General features: G+C 36.2%; 1 long non-coding RNA gene across 1 annotated transcript; it reads left to right on the top strand.

Annotated features, from left to right (window-relative positions):
• The first annotated feature begins 406 nt into the window (after positions 1 to 406).
• On the top strand, positions 407 to 11,289 carry LOC133769526 (uncharacterized). Its single transcript, XR_009867205.1, has 4 exons — positions 407 to 493; positions 1,230 to 1,522; positions 3,810 to 4,041; positions 10,976 to 11,289. It is a non-coding gene; the product is annotated as an uncharacterized LOC133769526 (long non-coding RNA).
• Positions 11,290 to 19,362: the final 8,073 nt, after the last annotated feature.

The raw sequence follows: 19,362 nt of genomic DNA, 5'->3' as shown, positions 1-19,362 counted from the left end.
CTTTGGGTGATGTAAAAGGGATATAACTGAGAAGGTTTTTGGGCAGCAAGACCCTATAGGAACCAGTAAGTCTCAAGTCAAGAAGTCAGACCAATCTTGACTGCCAATCAGGAGAAAAGGACTTGCCCCAGGAAATTGTGTATATTTTTCTACTTAATTTTCAGACATCTTTTTTCCAAGTATTTAGGAAAAGTCTTCTTTGGTACTTCTCCAAGTACCAAAAACAGATGTGGTGGAGAGATGAGTAGAAGATTAATACATAAAAAGAAATATGAATAGTGTAAACAAGAATTAAAATGTGTAGTATAACAAAAGTTCATATCCACAATGAATTATCATGACTGTTTCCTCCTTCTTCCTTCTTTATGTATGGAATTACTTCGCTATTATTTTAGGCAACTATTGTTAACAGTGTCTCATTCAATAATGTGATTTTGATGTCTCTCTTTTGTTCTAGATTTAGTTGAATGCAAAGAAAAGCTTAGAAATGCAGGTAATTTATCATTTCTCCCTCATTCAAAAAAGACTAACATAGCAAAACTTGAATCGGTCTTATAAAGAACCATCTAGTTATAGCAAAATGTTGGAAACCTCTGTCTAATCTTCACACAGATAAGGACTAACTGGACATAAAATAAAGATGGAGGCCAACTTCAATTCTTTACCAAATAAGATTTTTGTGAAATACTTTCATTTCTTGGAGTGAGGCAAAATAGTTTCTCTAATACCATTGATAAAGTTCAATGCAAAAAATGTTAAAGTTAACATAACTTATATTGTTGTTTTGTTTAATTCTGGGTACTTTTATTTTCTTTGGCATTGGGACAAGATTGCAATTACTGAAGTCCAAAGAATTACAAAGCATTATTTAAGCATTCATATTAGATTTCAAATTAAGAGGAGAATGCAAAAACTGGTATATCAAAGCAGAAAAGTTTCTGAGACTGGATTGAGTAAGCTTAATAAGATATGAGGAAGTACAGCAAAGGGAGGAAAGGGGAGGTAACAACATGATTTGACAGTGTGTTAAGCTCTTACTACAGAGAATATTATTTCAATTGTCTTCATAATTGAACCTAATAATATTCTTTGTCCTTTACCAGAAAATTATAATTCTTAAATCTCTACAGGTGCACTCTCTGAGACTAAGCAAACTTTTGTATAGGGGAAATTGTATTGAAGAGGTTCACTTTTTTTTAAAAAGATTTATTTTTTTATTTGAAACACAGAGAGAGAAGGAAAGGCAGAGAAGAGAGAGAGGTCTTCCATCCGCTTACTCACTCCCTAGATGGCTGCAACTGCCGGAGCTGCGCCGATCCGAAGCCAGGAGCCAGGAGCTTCTACCAGGTCTACCACGAGGGTGCAGGGGCTTAAGGACTTCGGCCATCTTCTACTGCTTTCCCAGGTGATAGCAGAGAGCTGGATAGGAAGTGGAGCAGCCGGGACTTGAACCAGCGACCATATGGGATGTCAGCACTGCAGGTGGCGGCTTTACCCTCTAGGCCACGGTGCTGGCCCCAAGGTTTACATTTTTTTCAATGACCTTTCCCCTGCTCCTGTGTCAGATAATCTGAATCAGCCTTGGGCACTCAGCATTGGCTCAAACCCAACTTGCTTATATTTCTCTTATTAGAGAACTTAGACCCATAATCCTGGATCAACCATGATGGAGTTTCATTCTTCCATCTACTCTAGCTGACCTCAAGCAAAATTCTACTTTTCACTCTGTGAAGATTTTTTATTTTAATCTCTTCCAATTTAACAGAAAGAAAAAGTTCAAAAGAAAGTCAATTACCCTGCAAAAAAAAAAAAGTGATCCACAGTTTCCCACTGAACTAGAGCCAAGAACTCTGCCAGTTTTGCTCTCATATCACTGAGCTGTAGCCTGACCTTTCATGTGCCCAGTGAGGGCTTGTTGCACAAGATCTATCCGGGCGCCTTTCTAAAAGTGCTATCTTTGTCCATATTTCAAAACACTCACAGATATTTTATCATTAATTAGTATTCATATTATGTCTCAAACAATCTGTTCAAGGAAAAGGGAAGTGAACTAGTTGAACAGCCTTTCTGTTTGTCTAGTAATTAACATGGATGATGTATATAGAGATTAAGGTCTTGTAAGGGGAAGAGGTGGCCAAGTGTTGAGTAGGTAACTACTGGAACATCTAGATGCTTACCTATTTTGGAGGCTGGGCTTTTCCAAAAAAAATTGTACTTGGCAAACAGGATGGGGAGACACAGGCCTCTTTAAAAATAGACCCGTGCCTCTTTGATTCGCAGCATCCTGGATTTGCTTTTCATCATGTTAACATGCCACTTGGAAGCTGGCTGGACTCCCTTGTTCAGTGACATATATTTCATAGTGTGTGTGTGTTTTTTCTTTTTAAAAAACCATTTGTTCTTTCAACCACAACATGCTTTGAATTTCTCTTTCAAATTTGAGGGTGTATATATAGATTGATCAAAACAATATTTTTAACATTCCAAACTATTTAGAAAGATAGTGGATGGGTGTCAGTTAATCTATTATGTTCCTCTCTTCCTCCTCCCCCTCTTCAGCTGCTAATCTTAGAACTTGTGTGCCAAATTGTGTAAGATATTCTTCCAATAGCTACATGTGTGACTCTTTTGTGAGCTCTACAGACAGTTATGAGGACAGATTTGGAGTTGCATATGGGACTGTCACATGGTTTGATTGCCTTGTCTTCCAGGCACTGAGATTTCTTTTCACTGAGCTTTAATACCGAGGAATTTTTAGTTGTGAAAAAAGTTTTCAAAGTCTCTATTAAAGAATTTACACATCCCAAGAATGGAGAAGGAGAAAAAAGTTTTACTCATCACCGCTTTCTACTTGGCATCTATGTCTAGTGAATAGCTCATATGTTTACTCTTTCCAATAGTGAAAAAAATTCAGAGATTTATCACAGAATTTTTGTGAAAAGCCGAAGAGAAGCGCCTTTATTACCCTCCTTGCTCTTTTGGAGCAAGATCTAGTAAATGTCTCAGCTGAAAAAATAAGCAGATGCTTTGCAAACAGGTCTCACATAATTTATGTTCAATGGCAGAAGCTGATTTGCAGGAAAATATAACCTATCTATGGCCTTAGGAGCCAAAATTCTATGCCTTTAAGTTTATGAAATGGATCAAGTGCAAATCCACTTTCAAATACACATGTTTGAAATTATTCTCATCATTTAAACCCTGCAGCCTCTCATCCTATTGAACCCCAGTTACCTTTCAGAAAAACGCAGCCTCGAAGCAAGGTCTTCTAATTCTATTTTAACTGTTCCTATAGGATAAATAATGCCCGTTATATCTGTGTCCAGCGAATTATGAATACTTTATGACTTTATGGAAGTGTCAATCCCATATATTAAGAGCTAGTTTAATTAAAGCACAGTCTGTGTGACTATTATTCATCCTGTTACAAATTTCACCATGTAAAACAAATCCAGTGGTTAATTATTCAGAGCTGCACCTTCCTTTGGTCCATGAGTAAACTCACTCAATTTTGCTAACTGGGGACAAAGTCTTAATTCGGAAATAAAAATTATGGGTATCATTTATTGATTCTCTGCTCCATAAACTCTATAGAAGAGTTTATGTAAAAATATATAGAATTGTATTGAACTAAAATATGTAAATATTTTATATATATATAAAATATATAAAAGTATACTGAACTCCAGAGCAGCTCAAGATAGATATTATCATGTCCATTTTTTCCACCGGAGTAAGAACCAAGAAATAGCTCAAATGAAGAGAAGTGCTTTCTTATTTCAGAATTTAATTTGCTTTTCCTGTTTTAGATTGGAGAAGTGTTGCTGAGAAAATTGCCCTAGAACTTTGCACAATGAAGCTTATGCATGGTGGAATACAAACAGAAGTGAGTCAGTCTCCTTAAACCACACCCTGAGCATCCTGGATTCTACACAGAGGCAGACTTCACCCACTCTCATGACTCACTGTTACCAAATCTACAGCAAGTTTGTTGCCACTACTCTGGATATTTGGCAGAAGAACTTACCGATATTCAAAAAGGTACCCACTATATAGGTTTTCTAACCTACAAAATAACAATTTATGAAAAAGTTTAATTCAGGCAATATCAAGTCTCTCAGCACATTTCATAAGGGTTTGAACTAAATCTTGCATAATAAGGTTTGATTGAGCTGTTAGGTTTTGTCTGGTAAGTGACTGCGCACAATTGAGAATGAAAACTGCTAAATAGAAAGTTACAGCCATCACAAACTTTGCCTTAATTCTCCAAAGCAATAAGTTAAGAGTTCCTGAGGAGCATCTTAGGGGCCAGCATTGTGGCATAGCAGGTGAAGCCTCCACCTGCATTGACAGCATCCCATATGGGTACCAGTTCATGTCCCGGCTTCTCCACTTCCCACCCAGCTCCCAGTGAATGGGTCTAGGAAAGCAGCAGAGGATGGTCCAAGAACTTGGGCCCTTGCACCCATATGAGATCTCTCTCTCTCTCTCTCTCTCTCTCAGCTCCCCCTCCCCCGTAACTCTTTCAAATAAATAAAATAAATTTTTTATAAAGAGCAGCTTAAAGTTCTTAGCAAATGCTGAAAAATACTCTTTTTAGAAATATTTCTGCCAGGGCCAGCACTGTGACACAGTGGGTTAAAGCCCCAGCCTGCATCACCAGCATCCCATGTAGGTGCCAGTTCAAGTCCCAGCTGCTCCACTTCATATCCAGCTCTCTGCTGTAGCCTAGGAGAGCAGTGGAGGATGGCCCAAGCCCTTGGGCCCCTGCACCAGCATGGGAGACTAGAGGAGGCTGCTTGCTCCTGGCTTCGGATCAGCTCAGCTATGGCCATTGTGGTCATTTGGGGAGTGAAGTGGCAGAATGGAAGACCTCTGTCTCTCTGGCTCTACCTCTTTCTGTAATTCTGTCTTTCAAATGAATAAAATAAAATAATTCTTTAAAAAAAAGAAATATTTTGGCCAGCGCCGCGGCTCAACAGGCTAATCCTCCGCCTGCGGCGCCGGCACACCAGGTTCTAGTCCCGGTTGGGGCGCCGGATTCTGTCCCGGTGCCCCTCTTCCAGGCCAGCTCTCTGCTGTGGCCCGGGAGTGCAGTGGAGGATGGCCCAAGTGCTTGGGCCCTGCACCCCATGGGAGACCAGGAGAAGCACCTGGCTCCTGCCATCGGATCAGTGCGGTGTGCCGGCTGTGGCGGCCATTGGAGGGTGAACCAACGGCAAAGGAAGACCTTTCTCTCTCTCTCTCTCTCTCTCACTGTCCACTCTGCCTGTCAAAAAAATAAATAAAAATAAAAAAATAAAAAATATATTTCTGCCAATATGTCATACTATACATTCTGGGAATGTGGGGCAGAGGTATTGATGTTCCTGATTTTGTTCATTAGGAGTATTATCTTCCCTAACAACACTTACAAAGGGTCATATCTTTCCATTTTTCTAAAATATTTGATAGAGAATCTGTTTCACCTTTAAATCTGGCTTGGTGTTAGAACTTTCAGTTATCCCACAAACATCAAGAGTAGTTTCTGGAGCTGGTGCTGTGGCTCACTTGGTCAATCCTCCGCCTGCGGTCCTGGCATCCCATATGGGCGCCGGGTTCTAGTCCCGGTCGGGGTGCCAGATTCTGTCCCGGTTGCTCCTCTTCCAGTCCAGCTCTCTGCTGTGGCCCGGGGAGTGCAGTGGAGGATGGCCCAAGTGCTTGGGCCCTGCACCCACATGGGAGACTGGGAGAAAGCACCTGGCTCTTGGCTTCGAATCAGAGCAGCGCCAGCCCTAGAGGCCATCTGGGGGGTGAACCAACAGAAGGAAGACCTTTCTCTCTCTCTCACTGTCTATAACTCTACCTGTCAAATAAAAAAAAATAGTAGTTTCTGAAATATGTCAAATTTAGGTCTGTTAGGTATATTGTGTCATCAGAAAGTAAAAGATTTCTAAAATGAATAAATCAAGTCAGCTGATGATGGGAATATATTTTAGAAAAAACAAGAGTCTGTTCCTTGTTATTAAAAGCCATATTGGCAATGAAATCATTGACTGCAGATAATAATTTTATCTACCTATTTATATACTAAATAAAACTAAAATTTTAAAAGATAACAAGCCAAGGGGCCAGCAATGTGGCATAGCAGGTTAAGCTGCCGCCTGCAGTGTCAGCATCCCATATGGGTGCAGCTCTGGCCGTTGTAGCCATTTGCGGAGGGAGCCAATGGATGGAAGACCTCTCTCTCCCTCTCTGCCTCTCTTTCTCTCTGTAACTCTGCCTGTCAAATAAATAAATAAATCTTTAAAAAAAAAAAAGATAACAAGCCAAAAGACCCCACTGACAGTAGCATTAAAACTGTAAGGAATCTGGGGCCAGCGCTGTGGTGCAGTGGGTTGAAGCCCTGGCCTGAGGCACTGGCATCACATATGGGTGCTGGTTCTAGTCCCAGCTGCTCCTCTTCTGATGCAGCTCTCTGCTATGGCCTAGGAAGGCAGTAGAGGACGGCCCGAGTCCTTGGGCCCCTGCACCCTCATGGGAGACCTGGAAGAGGCTCCTGGCTCCTGGCTTCAGATCAGTGCAGCTCCAGCAGTTGCAACCCTCTGAGGAGTGAACCAGCAGATGGAAGACCTCTCTCTGTCTCTACCTCTCTCTGTAACTCTGTCTTTCAAATAAATAAATAAATCTTAAAAAAAAAAAACTGTAACCAATTTAAAGAAAACCATCTTTATTGCACAATGATGCATTTTAAAAAACTGTAAAGGTATATTAAGTTTCTGATCAGAAATTATTTAAAGATATATATTCTGAAGTAGGCATAGAAGGAATAAAGCAGGGAAAAAAAAAAAAAAAAGAAAAGCTTAAAACTTTCTGCCAAAAAAGAATAAGAGTAAAGGAGTATGTGGAAGAGAGAAAGAAGAAAGTCTTAAATGATCATATTTTTTAAAAAAAAAATTTGTTTATTTGAAAGTCAGAGTTACACAGAGAGAGGAGGGGCAGAGAGAGAGAGATGTCTTCCATCTGCTGGTTCACTCCCCAATTGGCCACAATGGCTGGAGCTGCCAGAAGCCAGAAGCTTCCTCTGTGTCTCCCACGTGGGTGCCTGGGTCCAAGGACTTGGGCCATCTTCTACTGCTTTCCCAGGCCATAGCAGAGAGCTAGATTGGAAGTGGAGCAGCCAAGACACGAACTGGTGCCCAAATGGGATGCCAGCAGGTGGTGGCCTTACTGGCTATGCCACAGCGCCTGCTCCTAAACTATCATATTTTAAAATATGAAGATACAACTAAAGTCATGTGTCATTGGCATGGTTACAGATAAGAATCAGTGGCTCAGACTTGAAACCTCTCTAAATATTATATGCCTTCATTTTGTAGAGTTGTCAGTCATTTTGTTTGCTTGCTTGTTTGTTTTGATCAAACCAGAACACAAAGTCATGCTGCCTGTTACTGGTTTGGCAAACAGTACTTGAGATGCTTGCTTTGCTTGAATGAGCTTTCTCCGTGCTGCACCTGGTAACTAGGTGGAGTTTGCAAACAGTCAGCATTAACTGTCTCTGCCTCTCAACTTTGATGATAATAAACTTAAACTCCTCTGAATCTCTTTGGGTCTAAGGCTTGCATACCTGAGAGCCTTTTCTCCTCCTGTGACTCATGGAGTCTATAGAATTCTGTAGAAAGTTACTGTTTTCTGTTGATAGGAAAATATCTCCTAGAGTTACACTTTATTTTAATTGATTTTTGCCATGGCTGACACATTTGAATTCAAGCTATTTCACAGTTCTCCCCTCCTGCCCCCTGCCTCAGTAGCTTCATTTGGTATTTAATGCAAGCTAAAAACAACATGATATAAAGTTTTAAATCATTTAAGATAAACTTGAGTTTGAATTGAGGGTAAACATAATTCTTCAAAATGTATCTGTTCTCACTTATGCACAGATGTGGGTCCTGATTTAGAATGAGTTTCACCAAGGAAATAGTTTGTAGAATATTTTCTGTGAAGTTAGCAGGTGAAATAAATGCTAGTCATCTTAATAGAGCTTGAAGTAATTTCTAGGCAGGCCACCCATATTCACCTTATAACTACATATATTATAAATTACCATTTTGCTTTAAAAGCAACTTTCTATCAGAAGTTAAATGATCATTTTATAATTTCCAATAAAAGGAAATAAAAACTATTTTAAATCTAATAGCCATGCCTAAGAGAACACTTGAGCATAATCTTATTGGCATCATTAGTAATAAGAATATATCACAATAACCTTTTATAGTCTTCACAGACATTTTTTGGCTCCTCAGTCATCTTTGAGGATTCTTGGGTTGCCTTTGAGAGTATAGGCCTGACACAATATTATTCAACATGCTAATACATTTTAGGATCACAATTTTGGTTGTTAAAACTTTACTAAATTGGCTTGACAGTTTCAAATTAAGTATCATCTTATGTTTTTCCTTTCCTCATATCTTTTAAATGATAGTGTCATATAATATGTTGGCTCTATGAGTCGTTTTGCTACCTCATTCATCAGAGTAATCAATGAGGAAAGAAGCCATATGGGTTGAGGTCCATTTGTATTGGGTAGGACAGATGGCAATATTGGTAAATGGAAATATTCCAAATATTTATTGTATAATGATATCTCTGGGATTCTGACTTACGAATTTTAATAATTTAATTTCTGCAATAACTGGAAAATTGAGTAATTTATTCAGTCACCATGTATTCATTTAATGATATCAATGTGTGAATTGCTGCATTAATTACCTTTCAGTTAATAGTTTACTTTAAATGATAGGCATTTCTCTTTTAAAGGCATGCTTACTTATCTGATTTCTGACCAAGCTATCACTTTGGTCCTGAAGATTTTAAAGCTAATATCAATGTTTGAAGCAGACAGTAAATTAAAGATAGGATCCCAGAAATGAAAGATGCAAAAATTACATAACAGTTTTCTCCTGGTATTACCTCAGTCCCATGGCCGGCAGAGGGGTAAGGTGGTGTTACAGATTCTCCGTTACATTTGTGGCTTGTGTTCATTGCTGCTCTCAATAGATTTTCTTAAATTACATTCTAATGTAACTGTGGACATAATGACGTGATTCTGGTCTTAATTGTATTTTATTTTCTCAATTTGGAATTGAGTCATTTGAGCAAGGGTTAGTTCACTTTTTAATTTAAATATTTTTGTATTGTTTAAATGCTTACTGAAACATCTAGTTATGCCTTACTTTTGCGATTGCAGAGTTAAAAATAATAGTTTTAATTGAAAACTTCCATTGTTGTTTTATTTTGAAAAATACTACTAGGCCTATTATTGAAGGCCTAGTATGTATTTAGACAGTGCTATGAGCTCTGGTAGTACCTTCAGGTTTGCTACTTTATTTAGAAAGCAATATAAATTCTTTAACAGCACTGAGATGTTTTCCAATTAAAAATATATTTTCCAAATTAAAAATCAGAAATGTTATCCAACAGTATTCTTTTACTTGTGATTTATTACTGTGAAAAAATTAGAAAGACATAAAATCTAAAGATTTTATACTTAGTTATATTTTTTAATTGTTGAACCCTTTGATTTTATTTATATATTTAAATAATCTTTAGATATAAATTTGTCACTGCCATCATGAATTATGCTCACCACTGATTCCCAGTGTTTCGCACACTGCATTGTACAAAGCAAGAGCACATTTGTTGATTGTGGTGCCGATTAACAAGGTAGGTTGGTGCACATCCACAAAAATAATTGGGAATATAAGACTTTAGTTATGTGCTTTCAAAATGGTAATGTGATCACTAATCAAATAAAAACTATACTAAAATTTCTCAAGATTAATCTTTTTAAAAGGTTGATACAAAAATAGAATATGATGGCATGGACAGTGTGGTGCAGTGGGTTAGGTTACCACTACGGATACCCACATCCTATCTCAGAGTACCTTGAATGGAGTTCTGCCTCTGCTTCTGATCTAGCTTCCTGCTAATGCTCACTGTGGGAGGCCGCGGATGATGGCTCAAGTTTTTGGGTTCCTGCCATTTACATGGGAAATGTAGATGGACTCGGCTACTTGTTTCAGCCTGGCCCATTCCCAGCTTTTGAAAGCATTTGGGGAGTGAAACAGAGAGTAGAAGACATTCTCTTTCTCTCTCCCTCCCTCTCTCTCTGTTTCTCTCTCTTCTGTTTTTGTCACTCTGCCTGCCTTTCAAATAAATAAATAAAACTTAAAAATTAAGATATGTAATTATATTGATATAATATCTTGACTAAGCTTCGTTTTGTCAGAAATATAGTGTCCAGTGGTCAAGAGGACAACGTAAATTGGACCTTGCCAGAGATATCCCATTCCAAATAGACTTTCTACTCTATGATTTAGATCAAAATAAAAGGAGTTTCATTCCTACTGCCCCAGAAAATATGGACAGAATAAATATACCCTGATGATTCCAGATATCTTCAACACTCTAGAAAGATTTCAAAAGCATTGACTAAAATTGCATGAATAAAATTCTGTTAAAAATCTCTGTAACAACAATGAAACAAAGAAAAGACTAACATCCATTGAAGTAGTATAAAATGTAAAATATTCTACATATGTTTACTGTTTCTTTTATAATATCAGTCTAAGTAATATAAAAGGCACATGTATTTGGTCGCTAAAGCCTTTTACTTCCTCTATTTATGGAATCACATATGAGAATGCTATCCAATAAGATTTGTTTAAAAAAAAAAAAAACTGGATCTATGTTTGCAGCCCTTAACCTTCCCTGAATTTTTTTTTCAGTATTTCTCATTATCTGTGTTCCTCTCTCCTGCCTCAGTACTTAGTTGTACCGTGAGAGTTAATAAGACAAAGATAGACAGAAACAGCACTTTTAACTTTGCATCTCCAAAAGGAAAATGACCTCTCAGGCAACATTGCAAGATGCTTATATTGTTATTTTAGGAAGACTTTATTTCTCCTGTCTTATACTAAATTTTGTTTCTATGCAGTAGTTTCATCACATCACTCCAATGATGCAAAGAAGAGAAGTCTCTGAAACTGAGCAGTCTGATTATATTTACAATGAATGAATGACTCTTTTCACTGTATCATGCTACAGGTTTTTCCTCATGAAAGCTATTTTCCAGAGTTTTGGGTATAACCCACCTCTTCACTACATGAAAGGATCACACATTCCTAAAAGTAAGACATGAAGACCAAATTTTAACATTTAATTTGTGTCCTAAGAATTTTATATGGCCTAATTTTTAAAAAAACAAACTTAGAGTATTAAAATATGTTTTAGACAAGCAATTCCTGTGTGGGAGCAAATTTTCTTTATAATATTCTAAGAACACCTGACTATTTATCCAACTAATATTTTTTTAAAGATGTCGTGTTCTCTGAGGGGAAATAATATAAGGATACTCAATAATAGATTTCTTAATTTTGTGCTGGGTTGTTTAGTCTTTTGTTTATTCAAATTTATCCCCCAAAATTTCCAACCTTAATTTCTGAAGATGCTAGTAATTGACCATGCCTGTGGATAATAAATAAATTTGGCACACTAATGCAGTGTATAAGCTGACATTCTTTAACAAAAGCAGCCTGTCAACTATGATGCATTTAAGTACAGAAAAGATTGATGCTTGCCAAATGTAAAATCAGAGAGAAGAAAAATATGTTTTCAAGCTTAGGGGATTTCCAACAATAAAAGAGGAAATAAATAAAAATGTAGATGCACAATATTGTTATACCTTGTCAAGGAAATGTTAATTGAAATCAGGCTTTAAAAAAATAATAATGTAAGATTTCCACCAAAAGACTACTCAAGAGTCTGACAATGTGTAAGTAGAATTTTAAAGGTACATTGACAAAAATTGAGCCGTTACATTTTCAAAAAGCTATGCCCCAGATTTCATTGTCAATGATCTCCTACTGGTTAATTAATATAATCAGTTATGTTACAAAGAGAAAGCTAAGAGTTTTGAAAAATATCCACATGAGCCATGTGGAACTCCATCATAAATTCAATGGCTAAAATATGCGGTTTGTGTTTATTTCTTCTGCATTATCAGGTTTATGACATTTATTTGGTAGCTAGATATTGTTTTGAATGTGCAATGATTTGAGTTATTAAAATACAGTTCACTTATGATCCATGCTAAGATCATGCGGTGCATTCAAATGACTAGGTAGCATTGAGTCTTTCATCTCAGAGTGGTATGTTTCATTTCCCTAGGGTTGGGATTAAATTGAGATTTTGTATTCATTTGAAGTAATTGTACTGAGAATATTTAACATGGGTCAAATGGAGAATAGTGGCACCCTGGAAGTGCTTAGAAATAATTTGCTTTTTATACATTGTTCCACAGTGGGATTGAAAAAGATTACCACGCCTTGTTTAAAGACGTTATATTGTTCTATTTGTGAATCTAATGAAATCTTTTGCAGAAAAGAACACCAATTGCACAAATGAATTTTAGAAAATAAGAAGGCATCTGAATCAAATAATTGTACATTTGAAATACATTAGCTACTTTAACAGTCTTTACCTAAATAAAATCAGAGATAATGTATATATATTTTTTAATTTTTAACATTTTCTTTTATTCCTGTAATGTAAAGTGGGTGAAGTTGTATTTATTTTCCCACAGACATGGGAGAGAATTGTCCAGCAAAACTATGTACCCACAATACATTTTTCCAGACTCCTTTTTCCCCTGAAGCAGTCTTTTTATTTGAGCACTGTTAAGTGATTTTCCATCTTGCTCACTAAAAGTGCTCGGGTATATTAGTACCAGTCTCCCTCACAGGATGCTGACTTTGTTAAAGCCAAGAGGAAATAAATTATATCTTTGTGCTGGTTGTTTGTATCTCCTTTCTTGTGTTTAAAAGAATAATAATAATTACTAAACTGGATCAACCTTCGTATGAAAACTGATCTGTGACAGATGATCAGCCACTGAAAAACAATTTAATACTGTATTAGATTTAGTGGTATCACCTAATCTTAAAGAAAGGGTCTAAACAAAAGAATGCAAATAACGAAAAAATTGAGTTCTAATTTATATTCAGAAACTGTTTTAAAGCTAAAACATATCCAGTGATGGCTCAGGGTTGCATTACTCGGTTTCAGAAGAATATGATAAGTTGAGTCAATGGAAGAGGTAAAAATAATATAACATTTTCTAATACATTGACAGGTTTCTTCTCCACATGGAAATGTATTCATATTGAGTATATTCTAAAATGGAAGCTTGTTTTCAATATGCCTATAAGTCCGAGAATTACTTCAGGAAGAAAGAAGTGTTGCTTACCCTCAGAATTAGTGAAGGGTTGGGGGGGGGGGGGGAGAACATCTTCCATTTGATAAGCTCTCTGTGGTAACTTGGAAGTTCTGCTGTTATAACCACCCTCCTTGGTCTTCCCCCAAACATTATTGTACTAATACAGTTATTATTCATTGTTTATTATTGTTGAAGGTCTTTCAACTGCAACTAGAAAACAGCCACCATATTATAACTATCAGAGAGGGTCCACATCACTATCTGGGTAGAGGCAACGGTGCCTAGCAATAACACTATAATTTAGGATCGCTTGGAAAATTCTAAATAATTCAATAAGATAATGACCTGTTAAAAAATGTATTACCAAAAAGGAAAACAAGTTCTCATTGTCATGAAATGAATAATTACTTACAATACAATTAGATCAAGTGTACTTAAAATTACCTGGGACTTACCCTATTTGAAAAGATTATGGGGGCCAGCACTGTGGCATAGCTGGTAAAGCCACAACCTGCAGTGCCAGCATCCCATTTGGCCACCAGTTTGAGTCCTGGCTGCTCAACTTCCAATCCAGCTCTCTGCTATGGCCTGGGAAAGCAATAGAAGATGGCCCAAGTTCTTGGGCCCCTGCACCCACGTGGGAGACCTGGAAGAAGCTCCTGGCTCCTGAGTTTGTATCAGTGTAGCTCCAGCCATTGCGGCAATCTAGGGAGTGAGCAAGCAGATGGAAGACTTCTCTCTCTCCCTCTCTGCCTCTGCCTCTCTGTAACTCTGCCTTTCAAATAAATGGATAAATCTTAAAAAAAAAAAAAAAAGATTATGATCAGTTGAGATAATGGGAATGGGCTGGCATAATAGATTTTTTCTAATATAGTCTCAAACACTTACTTTAAGTAAATATGTATTTATATTAAACCCACCCTGACATAAAAAAACTCAAATGGATCAACTGAAAAACTATTTGAACTTAAAAGTTAATTAATTAACATTTCAGGACACAAAATATACACTTTAAAAATTTCCATTCATCAATAATAGGATGCTTTGGGGATGGGGATTAGAGAGCAAATTCATGACAATAATCTCAATTATAAAATACCTGGCAATATTTTGAATAAGAATTTCACAATACCCTTATCTGGAAGATATTATGAAACTTTACCAAGTTACATACAAGAAGATAAATGTTAAGTATTACTTTTCTTAATGAGAATGCTATAAAAATAGCAATAAATGCATTTGTGTAAATTTAACATGTCAGAAATTTAATGAGAGTACTTTAGGAACTTAGGAAATTATTCCAAAATGGTAGGATTTAGAATAGTAAAGGATAATTTTTAATATTAAAAAGTAAAGCACTATCTATTGAATGTGAAAATATATTCCAACACTATAGTATTTAAAATGATATGGTACTACTACAACTAGAATATATGTGTACATAAAGCATAATGGAACAGATAAACATAAATTAATGCAAGCATTTTTATGACTCAAGCATGACAAAACAAACTCTCAATAATTTATGATAGGGTAAATTATTCAATGAAGGATAGTATGAGATTTGTAGAGAAAAAGTGATAAAACGAAATTCAAACATTTAATTTTTGAAGTTTTTAATTATATAGGAATGCTTATAAAATAAGACTAGTCAAGTAAAATATGAGTAGGTGAATATATATCGATATATATATATATATGTAGAAAAATTAGCTGATAGGAATTATAGCAAATCATAAGAATCATAGAAAGGGGAAATTGTTGGGATGATTGCAGTTGATTTTAGTTTTCTTCATTTATTTCCAACTTTTGTCTTCAATTGTAATAAATTCTATAACCAGAAAATAGGTTTTTGTCCTCATACCTCGAAATAACCATCACATTATCCAAGTACACAAAAAAACTATGTTTTTTGTAGCATAAAACATTTGTAGACTTACTTCAAGATAGTTCTGTTGATGTTTTTAAGCTCTGAAATGGGAAGGCCTTAATTTTCTTCTCTTACAAAGGTGCATCTTTGGACCTTCAGGAAAAACTATGTACATTTTATATTTTTTCATCAGAGGAAATAATTTTAAAAGAAAAGAATGATCAGATAGCTTTCTGAGAGGAATAGTACTGTCTTGCACTTGACTTAAAGGGTAGAATAAATGAAAAATTTTGTATGCAAGGTTCTTGGTTTGCTTACAACTTTCTGCTAAAACTATAGAGACCTTTAAGCAAAGGATTCCACCAATTACATTTGTTGTATGTGTGTGTATATATTTTTCAGAAAGCATATGTTAGTAGGGCTATTAAGCAATTAGCTTCATGCATATAGATAGTTCATTTTGCACCAAACCATATGATGTGACTAGAATTTATAGAAAACCATCTTTCCTGCCAGAAATTGAGGCGAGTTAATTCTCTAGTTTGGAAAAGTGTGGTCTTCTGGCTGCAATCTGTACTCTTAAAAATTAAGAGTCTAGTATTCTATATTTGATAGCTTAGAAAAGTACATAAAATACAAAAGTTTTATTTATATTAAATGAAGAAACCAGAAAAAGAAAACTGAAGTGGCACCTTGTTCATATTGCATGCTCACTAAATGTTCGATAAGTTGCAATAAAATGATGCCAGCAGGAATTGAGATTCCTTTTTTTTTATATAAATATATGCCATGAGGTCTTATGTCCTTGTCAGATTTGGCTCCGAGCTTTCTAGCAGTCTATGCAAAAAGGGAAATGCAATCAGTGACAGAATCTGTAATGTCCATGAGATAAAAACAAACTGGCTGCTCAGTAGAAGCCAAGCTATTTCCAGGGATATAATAACTATTTCTAGAGTGAATGAATCTATTGAAATCTGAGAAAAATTGAGAGGTTATTTGAACTTCCATCATCTTTATAGCAAACACAACATGCCCAAAAGTAGTTCAGGAAAACTGCTTTTATGGGGGTGAAATACCACAACTGCCTGATATGTGGCTTAATTCAAAATATATTTTAAATTTCCTAGAAATCCCAGAAATCAAATGATACAGAAAATCTATCCACTATGTACACATCAGGTATATGTACATTGTTCCATGTGAAAAATAAAATTCATTGCCCCCCTTTGAAGTTTTAGTTGTACTTAAGAAAAGCTGACTATTACAATCTTGTCTCATTTTTATAGCATTCGTATCCCTGGGCACAGCCATTAATCAGTGTTTTTGGTTTTTTTTTTTTTTTTTTTTGAGGAAAGAGGATTATACTAAAAGTCCATGGAATATCTATTACAAAATGGAAAATTCTACATGAGTGGCCTTTTGTAAATATTAAGCAAAACTAATAAATCAAAATGATCAGAAGCATTTTAACAGACACATTCATATGAGTGGAAATGTTGACATTCTTTCTGAAAGCGCTTTTTCCCTTTACTGCTGCCATTTTTACTGTGGATTTCCCTGTTCAACACTTAGTTCCAATTTTTTTAATGATCCATTTCAACAATAGACAGCAATATTCTCCCACTCATGTGAGTTTTTGGTTGCATTTTATTACATGAAAGATTGCAGAGCCCTACTATGAATTACTGTATTAGCATTCATTGTATTTTAAAGGACTGTGCTCACAAAAATTATTATGTGTGGGCCCAGGAATTCTTTACTTGTGACTTTGAAAAGTCTGATGCAATTTAACCTTCAGTTGTGGCCAGGCCATGAGTACATTTTGAAAAAAAAATTAAAAACACAAGAGCAATAGAAAATTTAAGAATCCCAAAGATATGTTTGATTTAAGGAGGTACCCAGATGAAGGTGATACTATTTTTAAGAAATAACCTATTTACCTGGATGTAGTTTCTCAGAACTTAGTTTATAACTTAGTTGCCTGGAGATCAAAATACAGTTTTCTTAGAAAAAAAATGTTATAAATTCAAGTCCATTTAATGGTTATTTAAGCATCAATGCTCTCTCTCATCTTTAAGGAACTTGCTTGCTGGTGGTGTGGAAAAAAAAGACAAGGACACAAATAACTTGGCAAACCTCTTTTTAACACATTGTCAAGTGTCTTATAAAGCAAGCTCAAATGTGGCAGAAAGCCACCATCGAATTTCAGAGTCAAAGAATTCATAAATTGTTATAAGTTTGTTCTATAGATCAACTACCCAGGATTTGGGAGTTTTGTGCTAGTACCTTCCTTTTACCCCCTTGTCATTTCTTCTTAACCCCACATGCATTCCATGCTAGCCACCACCTCCCCATGAAACAGATGGGGCAGTTTCCAGCTAATGGATAATCAGAACGTCATTGATTTAAGAAATTTAGTCTTATTGTTAAGCTAAAATCTCTTTCACAGATTCCCCTATCACTTAGATAAGTCATTTAATATTGATCCCCAGAATGACAGATTGCTAAAGATTTAGGAATTTTTTTATCACTTCATTAGAAGTGACAGAGTTTCTGACACCAATATATTTTCACTTGTGATAATTTTATAGTCTATTTAGCATAGAACAATATTCATATTAATATTTTGAGAACTGTTTTTAATATTTTCAACTAAATTGCATGCATTTGGATACCAGTGGATCCCACTAAAAGCATGACTGAGTATCCTATTTTATTAAATGCAGAATAGCTCATTTTATCAAGGCTTGTATTTCTCTCCTGTTCTCACAAGCGGAGGTGATAGTTAAACTCTTCAATCTCTACTACAAAACTCTACCAGTCAGCTCACACTTACAGGTTCTCTATCTCTTCTTACCTCCCTCGGAGCCCAATTCCCACGCAGAGAGCTACAGAAGGGACAGAGGCCTCTGAGCTTGGGGCATCCATGTGGGAGCCACTGTGCAGTACCCAGGAAGCAGGACTTTGAAGGGCTGACTGGGTCCTGAAACACCAGTCATAGGAAAGTGTGTGAAACTTGAACTTTAACACTTTAGTTACTATTCCAAGAGAGTCCTGGCCAGGTTACTTTTACCAACCTGTAGCAATTTAAAAATATATAATAATCTCTGGAGCCCTACTTAGTACTTACCATGTAGGTGGGTATCAGAACTGCTAACAATCTGATCTAAAAGTCGATCTACAAACTTAACGCAGCATTTTTAGTCGCTATCTAAATGTTGCCTTGTCTGCCATACTTGAATCTTTGTTCTGCTTGAATGTGGGTTCAATGCCTGCAAGGCTTTTTTTTTTTTTTTAATCTATTTACCCAAACTATTCACTATTTCCTCCTAAGACCTCAGTTTCCACTTTTGTAAAATGGTTGCTGTAGAGTTTGAGTGAGAGTGCAAGTGAAACCCTTTGTAGAATGTCTGGAATACAGCAGGTGCTAACCGTTATCCAATTGTCACTTTGTAATCACATAAACTAGATGCAGTTACATAGATGATTGGTATATTTGACTACAGAAACATATGCTGTGTGCTGTGTTAGAACAAAATGATAACCCCCAAAAGTGGGTTATTACTGGGTATGAGATGTTTTCATACACTGTAGGGCTATGGTGTACTCTGAAGCCTTGAAGAAGCCTAGGATTTCAGGGCCTGATGTCAGCTAGTGGCTTCAGGGCCACTATTATTCAGGAAGAGGTAGTTTCTCTCTCTCTCTCTCTCTCTCAAAAGCTTCAGGTCTCCCTGTACTCAAATATTATCTTTTGACTTTTGCTCAAAACCGGGCAATAGAGCATATCTTAAAAGCACCAGTGTCAGGAAACTGGAGGCTCTTTTGTTTGTAGGAAACATGAATAAGAAGACTGTCACACAAAAAAAAAAAAAAAAAAGAAACTTTATGAGGAAATAAATAGCAATGAATCCCAGGATAGCACTGAAAAATGTATGGAAAGATTCTGGTAACAAGTGAATGACTATTTTTAACAAGTTTTTCTTATCATCCTCTTTGGCATCAGGCCCTTTAAAAACATTTTTATGGCATCAGAATCTTTATCTGAACTGTATCTTACTAGGTTCTCTGACTGAAAGCCAACTATAATCTAGACTCCTGATGAATATTAACCATCAAAGTAGAAGTTTGGTTTAGTAGGTTAAATGCCACTGGTTGGGACACTTGCATAACATACTGGAGTGCCTAGGTTGGAGTACTGCCTCTGTCTGATCTAGCTTCCTGGTAATGCATATGGAAG

The sequence above is a fragment of the Lepus europaeus genome, chromosome 11, assembly GCF_033115175.1.
Source record: "Lepus europaeus isolate LE1 chromosome 11, mLepTim1.pri, whole genome shotgun sequence".
Classification (NCBI taxonomy): domain Eukaryota; kingdom Metazoa; phylum Chordata; class Mammalia; order Lagomorpha; family Leporidae; genus Lepus; species Lepus europaeus.
The sequence above is the reverse complement of the archived record's forward strand: the minus strand, read 5'-3'. Positions and strand labels throughout refer to the sequence as shown.